Source organism: Erinaceus europaeus, chromosome 13, assembly GCF_950295315.1.
Source record: "Erinaceus europaeus chromosome 13, mEriEur2.1, whole genome shotgun sequence".
Taxonomy (NCBI): domain Eukaryota; kingdom Metazoa; phylum Chordata; class Mammalia; order Eulipotyphla; family Erinaceidae; genus Erinaceus; species Erinaceus europaeus.
This window is the reverse complement of record NC_080174.1, coordinates 69,989,090-70,002,621: the sequence shown is the minus strand read 5'-3', so window position 1 is coordinate 70,002,621 and position 13,532 is coordinate 69,989,090. Positions and strand designations below refer to the sequence as shown.

General features: G+C 41.5%; 1 pseudogene; it reads left to right on the top strand.

Annotated features, from left to right (window-relative positions):
• LOC103124585 (prohibitin-2-like) overlaps positions 1 to 13,532 on the top strand; it is a 263,376-nt pseudogene that overhangs the window by 173,287 nt on the left and 76,557 nt on the right.

Genomic DNA, 13,532 nt, shown 5'->3' with positions numbered 1-13,532 from the left:
ATTCTTTTTTCGAGGATTGTTTTCATGGAGAAGCCAAAAGAAAGACTTCATGCTGCACGCAGAGTCTTGCCACACTGATGGGGTGAATTGTCCTTGTCATGCCAGCAGTGCCCTCAGAGGCTGGGGACTGAGCACTCCAGGCTCACCTGGGGACTTTGGGCCAGTGGATGACTTCTGTTTCACCTCTGATTTCATAGCTATCCAAAGGACAAATCCAGAGGCTTCCAGAATAGTGTCAGAGATGTAATAAATGAATAAATATCTTTTAAGTTTAGTACAATGTAATGTTATTCCGCAGCTTGGTAGATTTGGGCTTTTTAGACAAAGTAGTTAGTTTCTCTGGTGCTCAGTTTCCTCTTCTGTAAAATCATGATGAAAAAATAGAACCTTCTTCACTTGGGTGTGACTAGAAATAATTTAAAATCAAAACAAAACAGAAGAGATACGGCATGCTTGGCTCAGAGACTAGCATGGAGCCTCTGCACAGAGCATGCAGAGTAGATGAGAGAAGCATCTTCATGAAGGCAAATAAGGACTAGCCAGCCACACCCATGTTCAGCAGAAGAGCAGTTACAGAAGGCAGAACTCCCACCTTCTGCACCCCGGAGATTATTTTGATCCATACTCCCAGTGGGGGAGAAATGGCTGGGGGAAGATTACCAGAGGGCTCTGAACTCCAACTCCATCAAGAACTGGAGAGAGAGGGACATTTGGATGTAATAATAGGTGTATGTGTAACTTGGAAAAAGGAAGAGAAGATGGGACCTATTTTTTTTTTAAAAAGGCTAAATATATACAAATACAGACAATACAATATATATATATAGTGTATATATATATATATATACAAATATATATAGTTATAGAAATAATAGTTAACCCATATCTGCAATCTTGGGAGAACTGCTGTAGCTCACAGTGTAAGGACTGGGGATCCAGAACTCTGGTGGTGGGAACTATGAGGAGTTGTACCCTTGTTATCTTATAATTCTGTAAATCAATATTAAATCACTAATTAAAAATCTTTAAAAAATAAATAAAATAAGAATTTCTTAGATCTGGCCCATATGATCTCAGAAAATCTTAAACCCCTTCTTCCAAGAAGATCACCAGAAAAAGAGGTGCAGACCCAACCTTGGAACCTGCCAGTCCTGGATCCTGTGGCAGAGCATAGGTTCCTGACCGATCAAGCCTGAGCAGGTAATATCTCTCTCCTATCTCCTTTTTTAGCACAGAAATCTGTCCTAGTACCTCTCATTATCCACTTCATCAGTCTAAACTGTTGGCTAATTGCACTCCCCAGCAGCCCCTCCCTCCCTGCCTCTCCAACAAGCTCAATAACGCACAGCTGCCTCTTTCTTTGGGCCCACTGGGATGCTATAAACAAAAAATATCAGACACTATCCTGTCTACTTTCTCCAGATTCCCGTAATCCCAACTGACCCCTTCTCCTGCCCATTTCCCTGCCCCCAGAAAAATGGCACCAAGCAAAGCCATGTACGCAGGAGGAATAAGGCAAATGAACTTAATGTTTTTCACCTGACTCCTGCATCTGCAGTATTCTGACTCGTACCTGGTTATGATCCCTGCAAAAGGAAAGCTTGTAAAATGATCGTGAGTGGTTTTTACCTCAGGTTTCTGTAAGCAGACACTTTGCACACCTCCACACAGAGATAGGAACCTGAAGTTAAGTAAGCAGAGACTTTGCTGGATGGAGGAAACAAGGACTAGTGTTTGACATAGTGGGAGAGTGGAATCTGTGGGCATATTACAGGAGTCAGGAAGTACCAGGACTCCACACAGGGGTTCCTTTAGCCTCTACTGGACACTTGAGCTACAGAGTAGAGACTTTGCACTGCCTGGAAGAGAATAGGCCCTAGGGTATCATGAATCAAACAGAAATTTTGAAGGTGCTAAGAAATGGTAGCGTCTGATCAACCAGAGTAGCAGGCTCTTCCTAAATAACCCAGACACTCAGAGAGACTCAAAAAAGGCCACATATTAAGAACTAGTCTATGTATCTTATCAAAGCTTAAAAAATAGATATGAAAGAACCACTCGGATTCACCAGGACATTAACTGCCTCCCAAAGCAGAAGCATAATACTTTTTAAAGGAAAGTGATAAAAATACAGTTCTCAGCAATACAGTATGCACAATGCCCATTATATACGTTTTAGGAATACAGAAAAATGTAGCAGTAGAAGCAAACCTGAAGATGTTGGGATTAGCAGTAAAAGGCTTTAAATAATCATTGTAAATATGTTTATAGATGTAAAGGAGGCTGGGTATATAAGTAATAAAGTAGGGGAATCTCAACAGAAAAAAAACTGGAAGCTAAAAAGGGAAGCAAATAGAAATTCTAATTGTGCTGGGGAAATGAAATATTTGGAGTGAGAAATAACTGGACAAAATTAAAGATCAGAGAATTTTGAAAGCACAGTACTTAATTAAACTGTGAAAACTGACATAGACACGGGGTGGGAAAGGATGGAAAAATAAATAAAAGAACCACACTGGCCTTTGGGACAATACCGAGGGATATAATATAAACATCATGGTGATGAAGCAAAAAGAAAGAAAGTAGCTGAAAAAGCTTCATTTTTTAAAATAATTTCTACCCACAGAGTGAGAAGATGCACCAAAGATGGGGAGGAAAAAATAATGATAAGGGCATACCTGGCAAAGAGTTGCTATCCAAACTACCCCAAACTCTCAAAATTCAACAATAAGAAAATGAACACTCCAACTTAAATTGGGCCGAATACCTCTCAGTCACCTCACCCAAGACACTGTAGTGAAGGTAGGTAAGCATGTGAAAAGTTTTCAACATGACACACCACATCAGTGGTTGCAGATGAAATAACATTAAAGATCTATCAGTGACCGAAACCCAAAACAACACCACTAAAGGTGTAAAACAACAGCAATTTTCATTCACAGTTGGTGGAAATACAAATGATATGGCCACTTCAGTCGTTTCTTAGAGGACTCAACACTCTAACCATAAGATCCAGTGCTTTGGTACTTAACCAGGTGGGTCAAAAACTTACATCTACCTGCCCCCCCCACTCCAAGAAAAAAAACCTTGCACACAAATGTGTATGGCAACTTTACTCATAATTGCCAAAACTTGGAAACAGCCAAGAAGTCTTTCAATAGGTAAATGAATAAATACACTGTGGTATAACCATACCATGGAATATTATTCCAAGATAAAAAGAACTGAATTATCTGATGGTCAGTACAAGACCACCCCATCATCTGGGGCCCCTGTCATTGAATCCTTCGATTTCTACATAGATATGATGGGCCTGGGGCAGGGTGGTGGCACACCTGATTGAGCACACATGTTACAGTGCACAAGGACCAAGGTTTGAGGCCCCAGTCCCCACCTGTGGGGAAATGCTTTGCAAGTGGTGAAGCAATGTTGTAGGCATCTCTTTGTCTCTCTCCCTCTCTATCACCCCCTTCCCTCTTGATTAATGGCTGTCTCTAGCCAGTAAATAAAATAAAGGTAATAAAAATGTTTTAAAGATATCTTTAAAACATTTTTTATTACCTTTATTTTATTTACTGGATAGAGACCTTGCCCTTACCATAAAGCAATGATGATAGGGACAGCCCCAGTCTCTGAAGGGAGGCTAGAATATCCTGCCTTGCCACTCAGGGAAGACTGGCTCTGAAATGAGTGCAGCCTAGAATGTTCCCAACTGTGATGAGCTGCAAGCTCACACCAGTAGGGACTTAATAGGTTATACAGGCTCCTGCACTAAATATGAATATATATGGGTCCTGGGTCAGGCTGATGGGTAGTTAATTTTATTTATAGATTTTCTTCAAGTTTGGAAGATACTCTCTTCCTTAGTCTACTTTTCTGGCCCTATTTTCAGCTCTGACACAATCTTCCCAGACAATAATTTTAGTCCACCTCCATCTTTACTAGCAAACTCAAGCAAAAACTATTAAAGTCATGGGGCCTTAGGAACATACCTAAAATAGACTTCCTAGTTCTCTCTACCCTAAGACCCCTATTCCCATCTGCTCTATTCCTACCTTTTGCTTCCTGTCTATTAAATATTTTGTCCTGCTTTATATCTTACCTGCCTTTCAGTCACCAAGTTTCAGATGCTACTATGACTCCATCCTGACTTCCTTGGGCAGACAGCTTCACCAATTGTCCTGGAATCTCACTTCTCCAGGATCCTACCCTATTGGAGATAAATAGAAACATTTTGGGAGGTATGGATTGACCTGCCAATATCTATATCCAGCAGAGAAGCAGTTACAGAAGCCAGAACTCCCAGCTTCTTCACCCCATAAAGAATTTTGGCCCATACTCCCAGAGGGGGAGATATGTTAAGAGAAGATTATAGAGGGCTCTGGACTCCAATTCCGTGGGGACCCTGAGAGAGAAGGAAAAGGAAGGATATTCAGAAGTAGCTATAGGTGTGACTTAGAAGGGGGAGTCAGACAATTTGTAATAGCCAAAATCTGGAAGCAACCCAGGTGTCCAACAACAGATGAGTGGCTGAGCAAGTTGTGGTATATATACACAATGGAATACTACTTAACTGTAAAAAATGGTGACTTCACCGTTTTCAGATGATCTTGGATGGACCTTGAAAAATTCATGTTATGTGAAATAAGTCAGAAACAGAAGGATGAATATGGGATGGTCTCACTCTCAGGCAGAAGTTTAAAAACAAGATCAGAAACGAAAACACAAGTAGAACCTGAAATGGAATTGGCATATCACACCAAAGTAAAAGACTCTGGGGTGGGTGGGTGCGTGGGGAGAATACAGGTCCATGAAGGATGATAAATGACATAGTGAGGGTTGTATTGTTAAATGGGAAACTGGGGAATGTTATGCATGTACAAACTATTGTATTTACTGTTGAATGTAAAACATTAATTCCCCAATAAAGAAATAAATTAAAAAAAAAAAAGAAGGGGGGAGTCGGGTGGTAGCACAGTGGGTTAAACATATGTGGCACAAAGCACAAGAAACAGTGTAAGGATCCCAGTTCAAGCCCCAGGCTCCACACCTGCAAGGGAGTCACTTCACAGGCAATGAGGCAGTTCTGCAGGTGTCTATCTTTCTCTCTCCTCCTCTCTGTCTTCCCTTCATCTCTCGATTTCTCTCTGTCCTATCCATCAATGACGACATCAATAACAACAATAATAACTACAACAACAATAAAAAAACAACAATGACAACAAAAGGGAAAATAAATATAAAAAACAGGAGAAAACTAAATATTTCATTTAAAAAAAGAAGGGAAAGGAGGGTAGGACCACAGGGGGAAAGGGGGGGGGGAATGTGTATAAATATAGATAGCTAGTTAATTATAAAAATGAGAGTCAGCTCATATCTTTGACCTTAGGAGAACTACTGATATTGCCAATGGAGGGAATGGGGACACAGAACTTTGCTGGTGGGAATGGTGTAGATTCATACCCCCTTTCATCACATAGTTTTGTAAATCAATATTAAGTCCCAAAAAAATAATTTAAAGAGAATTATCAAGTTATAAGAAGATACAGAAGTCTAAAAGCATATAACTGAAAGAAAAGTCTATCTTAAAAGCCTACAATCTGCATTGTTTCAACTTCATGACATAGAAGGAGAAACTATAGATAGTAAGCAAATAAAAGCGTAGAGGAGCACAAGTAAAATTGAGGGTATTAAAGCAACTCCATGTGGCATTGTAGTGATAGTTAACTTGTCACTACACACTTACCAAAACCCTTAGAAAATGCAAAACTAGTTTTTTGGGTTTTTTTTCCTGAGCCTAACATCTGATATGCAGGCAGATCTAAGTTATTGTCTGGGGAGATGATGTCATGGCTGGAAAAGAGACAGAAAGTTGGATCAGGGGAGAGAGTAGCTCCCAAATATGGGAAAGGGGTATCAATATTGTTGACTGTAAACCCCATTGATTTGATCTGATCTGGGGATCATATTCAGCTTATAGGCTCTTTGCAATATAATTAAAATAGGACTACTATCTACAAAATGGAGATGCCCCCCCAACTCTTCATATGAACTTTCCAGCCTTTAGGTTCATGATTAGTCAACAGTTTTTTTGGCTCTATATGTTAACTCTTTTTTCAGCCACCAGGTTCCAGATGCTAACATGATGCCAACTGGACTTCCCTGGGCAGACAACCCCACCAATGCATCCTGTAGGCCCACTTCCCCAAGAGCCCTGCCCTACTAGGGAAAGAGAGAGACAGGCTGGGAGTATAGATAAATCTGCCAACACCTATGTTCAGCAGGAAAACAAATGCAGAAGCCAGACCTTCCACCTTCTGCACCCCATAATGACCCTGGGTCCATACTCACAGAGGTATAAAGAATAGGAAAGATATCAGGGGAGGGGAGGGGATACAGAGTTTTGGTGGCAGGAATTGTGTGAAGTTGTACCCTTCTTATCCTATGGTTTTTGTCAGTGTTTCCTTTATAAAAATAAAACTTTTTTTTTTAAATCAGAGTGTAATGTAAACTCTGGGCTTTGGTTGATAGCTGGTCAGTGCTACTTCACTGATTCTGGTAATCCACACTGATGCAGGAAGGTGATGATGGAGGAGGGTATATCTGTGAGCGAACGGAGGGTGTATGCAGGCACGCTGTTTTTTCTGTTCAACTTCTCTGTGAACCACAAATTGCTCTAAGAACAAGTATTGATTTATGAAAAGACTGAGTATTTCAAATAGAATGAAAACGTCCACCCACAAATCCAAGAAGTTCAGTAAACCCCAAGCAATATAACCCACCCCCGCACACACAATTGCTAACAACAGCAGTGCCATCAAGATACATAATAAAATTTCTGAAAGGGAAAGAGAAAACAGGTCCCTCCAAAGTACACACAAGGAAGAAAATGAGAATAAGAACTGCCATCGATCAACCCCTAGCTCCAAAGCACATGGAGGTCCAAGGAAGGAATGGTGCACACAGTGTAGCATGCATGTTACAGTGCACTAGGACCTGGGTTCAAGACCCTGGTTCCAGCCTGCAGAGATGAAGCTTCATTAAGAGATGAAGCTTCCTTAGCGTTGAATAAGTGCTGCAAGTCTATATCTCCCCTTTTCCTTCTAAATTTATCTCTCTTTATTCAAAATAAATCTTTTTAAAAAAGCAAGTCAAGAATCAATGGGGACCTTAAAATGCTGAAATAAAAACAACCCACCACCCTAAAAGAGTGTGTGTGTGTGTGTGTGTGTGTGTGTGTGTGTGTGTGTGTGTGTGAGAGAGAGAGAGAGAGAGAGAGAGAGAGAGAGGCTGTGTGTATGTGTGTGTTTTCTTCAAAATGAATGCAAAATGCAGACACTTTGAAATAAGCCAAAGCTGAGAGAATTCCTCTTATAGTCCACCAGCAGATTAAGAAATACTAAAGAAAGTTCTTGAGGCTGAAGAAGAAATGGCAGCAGATGGAAGCTGAGAACCTCACCAAGACATAAACAACACCAGAAAATGGCACCATAGGGGAGCAAATGAAAGAGACTACACTCCTAATTCTTAATCCCTTTAAAAGAAATGCCACTACTTAAAGCAACAACAACAAAAAGACCCTAGTACTTCATTGTGAAAGTGAATTTAACATATTTACAAATAAAATAAGTATGAAGAAGGGGAACAAAGAGTGGGAGAGTGACAGTCCACTGTTGCCAGAATTTTATGTTGTAGGTGAAACAGAATAATATGAATTCTTGATAGTTTAAGAATGCACATCACAACTCCTAAAACATTTAATAAGACATGTAGATAACAATGAGACTTAAAAAAATACTGCTAGAGACTCTGAAAAACCCAAAGGATGCAAAAGAGGAAGGAAGAAAATAAAAATTAACACAAGGAGAAAATAGATATCAAACAGCAAAAATGGTACTTTCAATTTAAGCAAGTAAATAATTATATTATGTGCATAAACCATACACTTTAATTAAAAGGCATAAATTATATGACAATAAAAATCAAGGTCCTCAAAAGACAAGATACCCCCCAAAAAAATAAAAACAAGACTCAACTAGATCCTATGATAAGACATACTTCTGGCTGTAGAAATAGTTCACCTGGACAGTGTTCAATCCAGGTTCAAGCCCAAGACCACTATACTGAAGAAAGTTTTGGTGTTGTGGTCTATCTATCTATCTGTCTGTTTATCTGTCAATATCTTTATCTAAACACACATACAATACATTTTATCATAAAGCATAAGAGATGAAAAATACAAAGAGTACCACACCACCTCATCATGGGGCCCTAGTCAGGGAACCCTTGCATTCTGATACAAATATTATGGGCTTAGACCTTTAGTGGATTTCTCTCTGCACTACCACTGGTCACTTCCATCAGGAACATCATCATAAGCTCTCTTGTTGGCCTTCTTGTCATCATAAGCCCTTCTTGGGAGTTAGAGGTTACACAGGCTCTGGTGATGTGATATATATGTGTGTGTGTGTGTGTGTGTGTGTGTGTGTGTGTGTGTGTGTGTGTGTGTGTGTACATGTGTATGTGTACGTGTGTATGTGTGTGTGTGTGTACATGTGCGTGTGTGTGTGTGCCCTGGACCAGGTGGACGGAGGTAAATAATTAATTCTGTCCACAGAATATTTTCAAGAATGGGAGCTCCCCTCTGCCCTCATCCAACTTTATAGTCCCTTTCTCTACTCTGACACTATTTTCTCAGACAATATTTCTCTCCAACTTTATGCTAACTGTCAAACTCAAGCAAAATTACCATAGTTGTGGACCCCTAGAAACATGCCTAAAATGGACTTCCCAGCTTTCTTCCACCCATAAGACCCCTTATCTCATCTGCTCTGTTCCTACTTTTTGGCTCCTGTTCACTAACCATTTTATCTCACTTTATGTCCTGCCACCTTCCAGACACCAAGATGCAGATGCTGCCATGATTCCATTCTGACTTTTCTGGGCAGATGATCTCACCAGCATGTCCTGGAACCTCACCTCTCCAGAGCTTTAGCCCAGTAGGAGAAGATAGAAACATGCTGGGGGTATGGATTAACCTGCCAACACCCATGTCCAGTGAAGAAGCAAATTACAGAAGCCAGAACTCCTACCTTCTGCACTCCAAAACAATCTTGATCCATACTCCCAGTGAAGTGGTAGGAGGAAGACAATAAAGGGGCTCTGAACTCCAGCTCCACCAATACCTGGAGAGAGAGGAGGAAAAAGAGACAGCTATTTACATTAGTAATAAGGTTATGAATGGGCTAGAGGGGAAGAGAGGACTGGAACAGGGAGGAAAAGAGGGCAATTATGTACAAATGTAGACACATAGTTGTAGAGATGATAGTTAACCCACGTCTGCAACCTTGGGAGAACTGCTGTGACTTTCAGTGGGGAGACTGGGGATTCAGAACTCTGGTGGTAGGAGTGGTGTGGAATTACATCCCTGATGGCATGTAATTTTATAAATCAACATTAAATAACTAATAATTTTTAAAAATATTTATTTATTTATTTTCCCTTTTTTGTTGCTCTGGTTATTTTTTTTTTTTTAGTTATTGTTGCTGATGTCGTCATTGTTAGATAGGAGAGAGAGAAATGGAGAGAGGAGGGAAAGGCAGAGAAGAGAAGAGAAATACAGACACCTGCAGATCTGTCTCACCTGGCCTGTGAAGTGATTCCCCTGCAGTTGGGAAGCCAAGGGCTCGAACCGGGATCTTTACACCGGTCCTTGTGCTTCGCGCCACATGCACTTAACCCATTGTGCTACCACCCGACTTCCATAAAATATTTTTTAAAAGGAAGAGGAGAGTTCAATGGAGACACTAAGTATAAGAAAGCTAAAGTGGGTATAGTATTAGCAAATGAAGTAGATTCTACTAAGGTTAGAATACTACTAGACATAAAGAGAAGTATTTCAAGTGATACAAGAATCAGATGACCAAGAACACAGGACAGTCCTAATGTACGTATCTAGTGAAAAGGAAGCAAAATATTAAAAGAACTAAACATCTGTGTGCTTTAGTACAAGTCATCATATCTCAACAGAAATTAAAATATGTATTCATGGACTGGCAAGATAGTTCAGCTAGAGTGTATATGTGCCTTGTCATGTGCTTGACCTACATTCGAGCCTGGTGCCCATGGGCTGGAGGGAGCTTGGGGGCTGTGTTATCCTTCCCTTTCTCTCTACCTCTCTGTCTCTCTGTCTGTTGTAAAAGGTTGTTTTGGAGTGTGAAGCCCCAGCAGTGACAATATATATTTGTGTAAAAAGAAAAAGGGGAAAAGGAAGAAGAGGAGAGGGGAGGGGGAGAAAGAGGAGGAGAGAGAAAGAGAGGGAACGGAAGAAAACATAATCTGTTGCACAGAGTTCTATTCCTGAGGCTCAAAGTCATGACCTAACTAGTAACCAAGAATTCCTGGCACAGAATCCCAAAGGGTTGGGCCTGAGTTCTCAAATCCCTCCTGCCTAAAGCCAAGGAAAAACTCTGCAGCTGGTTCAGGACAAAGCCAGGGGTCACAGGGCAGAGAAATTAGTCACAGCTGTGCAGGAAGAGGGAAGAGGATGGGGATATGGGCATCACTTAATGGCCATCATAAACTAATGGGTCAAGAGAGGGAGCCAGGAACTGTGCAATGTTCTATCTCTATACTCTTCCTCACGGTACTTACTACCGCTTGCAGTCTGTTCATTTAGTTGAAATTTCCCACTTGCTGCGTTTATAACTCCCTGAAGAGCAAGGACCACATCAGCCTTTTTCAGTGTGTTATCCTGAGCCTTGGGCACAGTGACTGGCATGTAAGGAGAAACATTATTGAATAAATTAGTGAATGAATGAAGAAGTATAAAGATAAGCTAAGAGGAAGTGTAAGCAATAAAAAAGGAGAGGAAAATGGGAAAGATTCATGCCCTACACACCCTAGAACAAACAGAGGCAGCGTCATAAGGAGTATGAAGCCAAAGTTCAAGCATTCAGGTTATTTTTCCACCCTGTAGTTACACACTGACAAGGCTACCTTGCTCTTGTTCCTGCCCTGACACCTGAGCCTCTGATCTCAGCCAGACCCCTAGGGCCCTGGGGCTCAGTGGAAATTCTCTGCAGTTTCTGCAGGGCACCGTTCTGACTCCAGTGCATTCTGCCCCAAATTAGACCTTTGTCAGCTGGAGTACAGTCTCAGCTCCCAGGGAAGGAATCGACAGTCATTGATCGGAGACTCTCTCTCTAATTTGCTCCCCCACACACACCTCTCTCCACAATGGACCATTTCCCAGACAATAGCCATCATCACCGCTTTTGTGCAGGCTCAGGCATCCTGAAATTGAGTCTCCAATCTCCTCACAGACGTGCACAGGAAATGGAAAATCCATGCTGTCCCTGCCAGCACACTAGCAGTTGGTTCCAAAGCACACAGGGCACTTGCTCCCTAGAGGGCTGGGAGGACTGATGACCCTGGACAGCTTGGGCTGGGAGAGATCTATTTCCCCCTTGACCTTCTGGGGTAGGACAAGCATCTTGTAGTGATGGGGCTCCACCACTACACTCTACTTTATCCCCTACCCACTCACTGAATGACCTGATAAGCTAGGGTCACCCCCTGAAAACCCCAGAGCCCTGTTTATAGAAAAGCCTTCTATATTTCTGGAAGAACAGAGCAATCATAAAACCAGCAATCTTCTTTTTGTTTTTGTTTGTTCGTGAAGAAGATAGGCAGAAGAAGAGAAAGTACCAGACATCACTCTGGTACCTGTGCTCGCAGGATTGAACTCGAGACCTCATGCTTGAGAGTCCAATGGTTTATCCACTGCACCACTTCACAGACCACAAAACCAGCAATCTTCAAAATGGAAGGTGGACAATGACTGCTACCCCACGCTAATCATCTCCAGAATCCTTTTAGTTGTGTATTAATGAATTAGGAGCTAATAAATTCAGTCTCATTTATTAATTTATTTATTCTGTTTCTGTACTAAGACAAGCCAAAAATAATAATTATCAGAATCTGGACTCCCCAATGGCTGTTATTAGTTTAATTTTATATAAGGCAGGAGTCCTCCTGCTTTTCATTCTCCAAAGGACCATCAAAGATTCCTTTGATTCCCATGCCTGAGAGCACCCCTTCTGCTTAAAGTTCTGACCATGGCTAGAGGGGCTGCAAAGCTTTGTGAGGCACCATCCAGGATATTTTGAGGCAGTCCAGGTAATTTCATTATGAACTGGGCACTAGACAAAACAAAATATTTATTGTTAATTTCATGAGGTGTGACAATGCCACTGATGCTATAGAAGAAGTGTATCCAGGGAGTCAGGTGGTAGCGCAGTGGGTTAAGCGCAGGTTGTGCAAAGCACACAGACTGGAGTAAGGAACCCAGTTCAAGCCCCCAGCTGCCCACCTGCAGGGGAGTCACCTTCACAGGTGGTGAAGCAGGTCTGCAGGTGTCTATCTTTCTCTCCCCTCTCTATCTTCCCGTCCTCTCTCCATTTCTCTTTGTCCTACCCAACAATGATGACAACAATAATAACTACAACAATAAAACAACAAAGGCAACAAAAGAAAATAAATTAATTAATTTAAAAAAAGAAGTGTATCCTGCAGGTGTGCAATGACACTTATCTGGGATTTGCTTTCAAATGTTGTAAGGCAGCCAAACAAAGGGAGAAGGAAAACTATCCTAAGGCAAGATCCATGTTCCATAATATGAGATGCTGCATTTGATCAGTGATGTCTGTCCTCAACAGGAAGAACGCAGCAAGAGTGGGGCATGGAGGGAGAACAATCCCAGCTATGTATTTGCCTTCCTGAATGGTCCTTCTGCCCAGCCAATGTCTACTTTGTCTTTCAGATCTACTTCACAGAATACTTTAGTTATGTCTTGGTTAATTAGGAGCTAATGAATACAGTCTCATTGATTTATTTATTCTGTTTCTGTACTAAACAAGCCAAAAAGTAAGAATTATCAGAACCTGCACTTCACAGGGGCTATTATTAGTTTGATTTTATATGAAAATGCTAATTGCGTATTTTTAAAATCAATTTAATGACTTTCCCCCTCTCCTTACTTCCTAGTAGAACAATGATTAATAGCTGGCATTTCTTGGAAGTCTACCATGTGCCAGGCTCCGTGCCTAGTGCTACAAGCCCACTAACTCACTCATCACCACCTCAAGAGTTAGGCCTATGTTTTGCCAGTATTTCCGGTCCCTGTTGAAATCATTCGCACAAGGTCATTCAGAGGACAAGCAGTCAGCTCAAGCCCTCTGACGTCAAAGGCTATGTGTAAATGTTACTATCTCCCACTCCAGCTCCATGGCACCACAAGGCACTTGTGAATTTCTCAGCAACAGAAAAGAGCCTCAACAGTGTGCACTTCTGAGCCAAAAAGAGAGAGGGGGAAAAAAGGGGCGGAGGAGAAAGAGAGAGAGAGAGCTCAAGTTCCCAAAGACAGCTGCTTGAGCACTGGTACCCCTATGGGATTCTGCTCTGAGCTGAAAAAGGGGAGAGGAAATGCCATCTGCTAGGGGCTCCCCAGCTGACAGAAGATCCCTCACTTG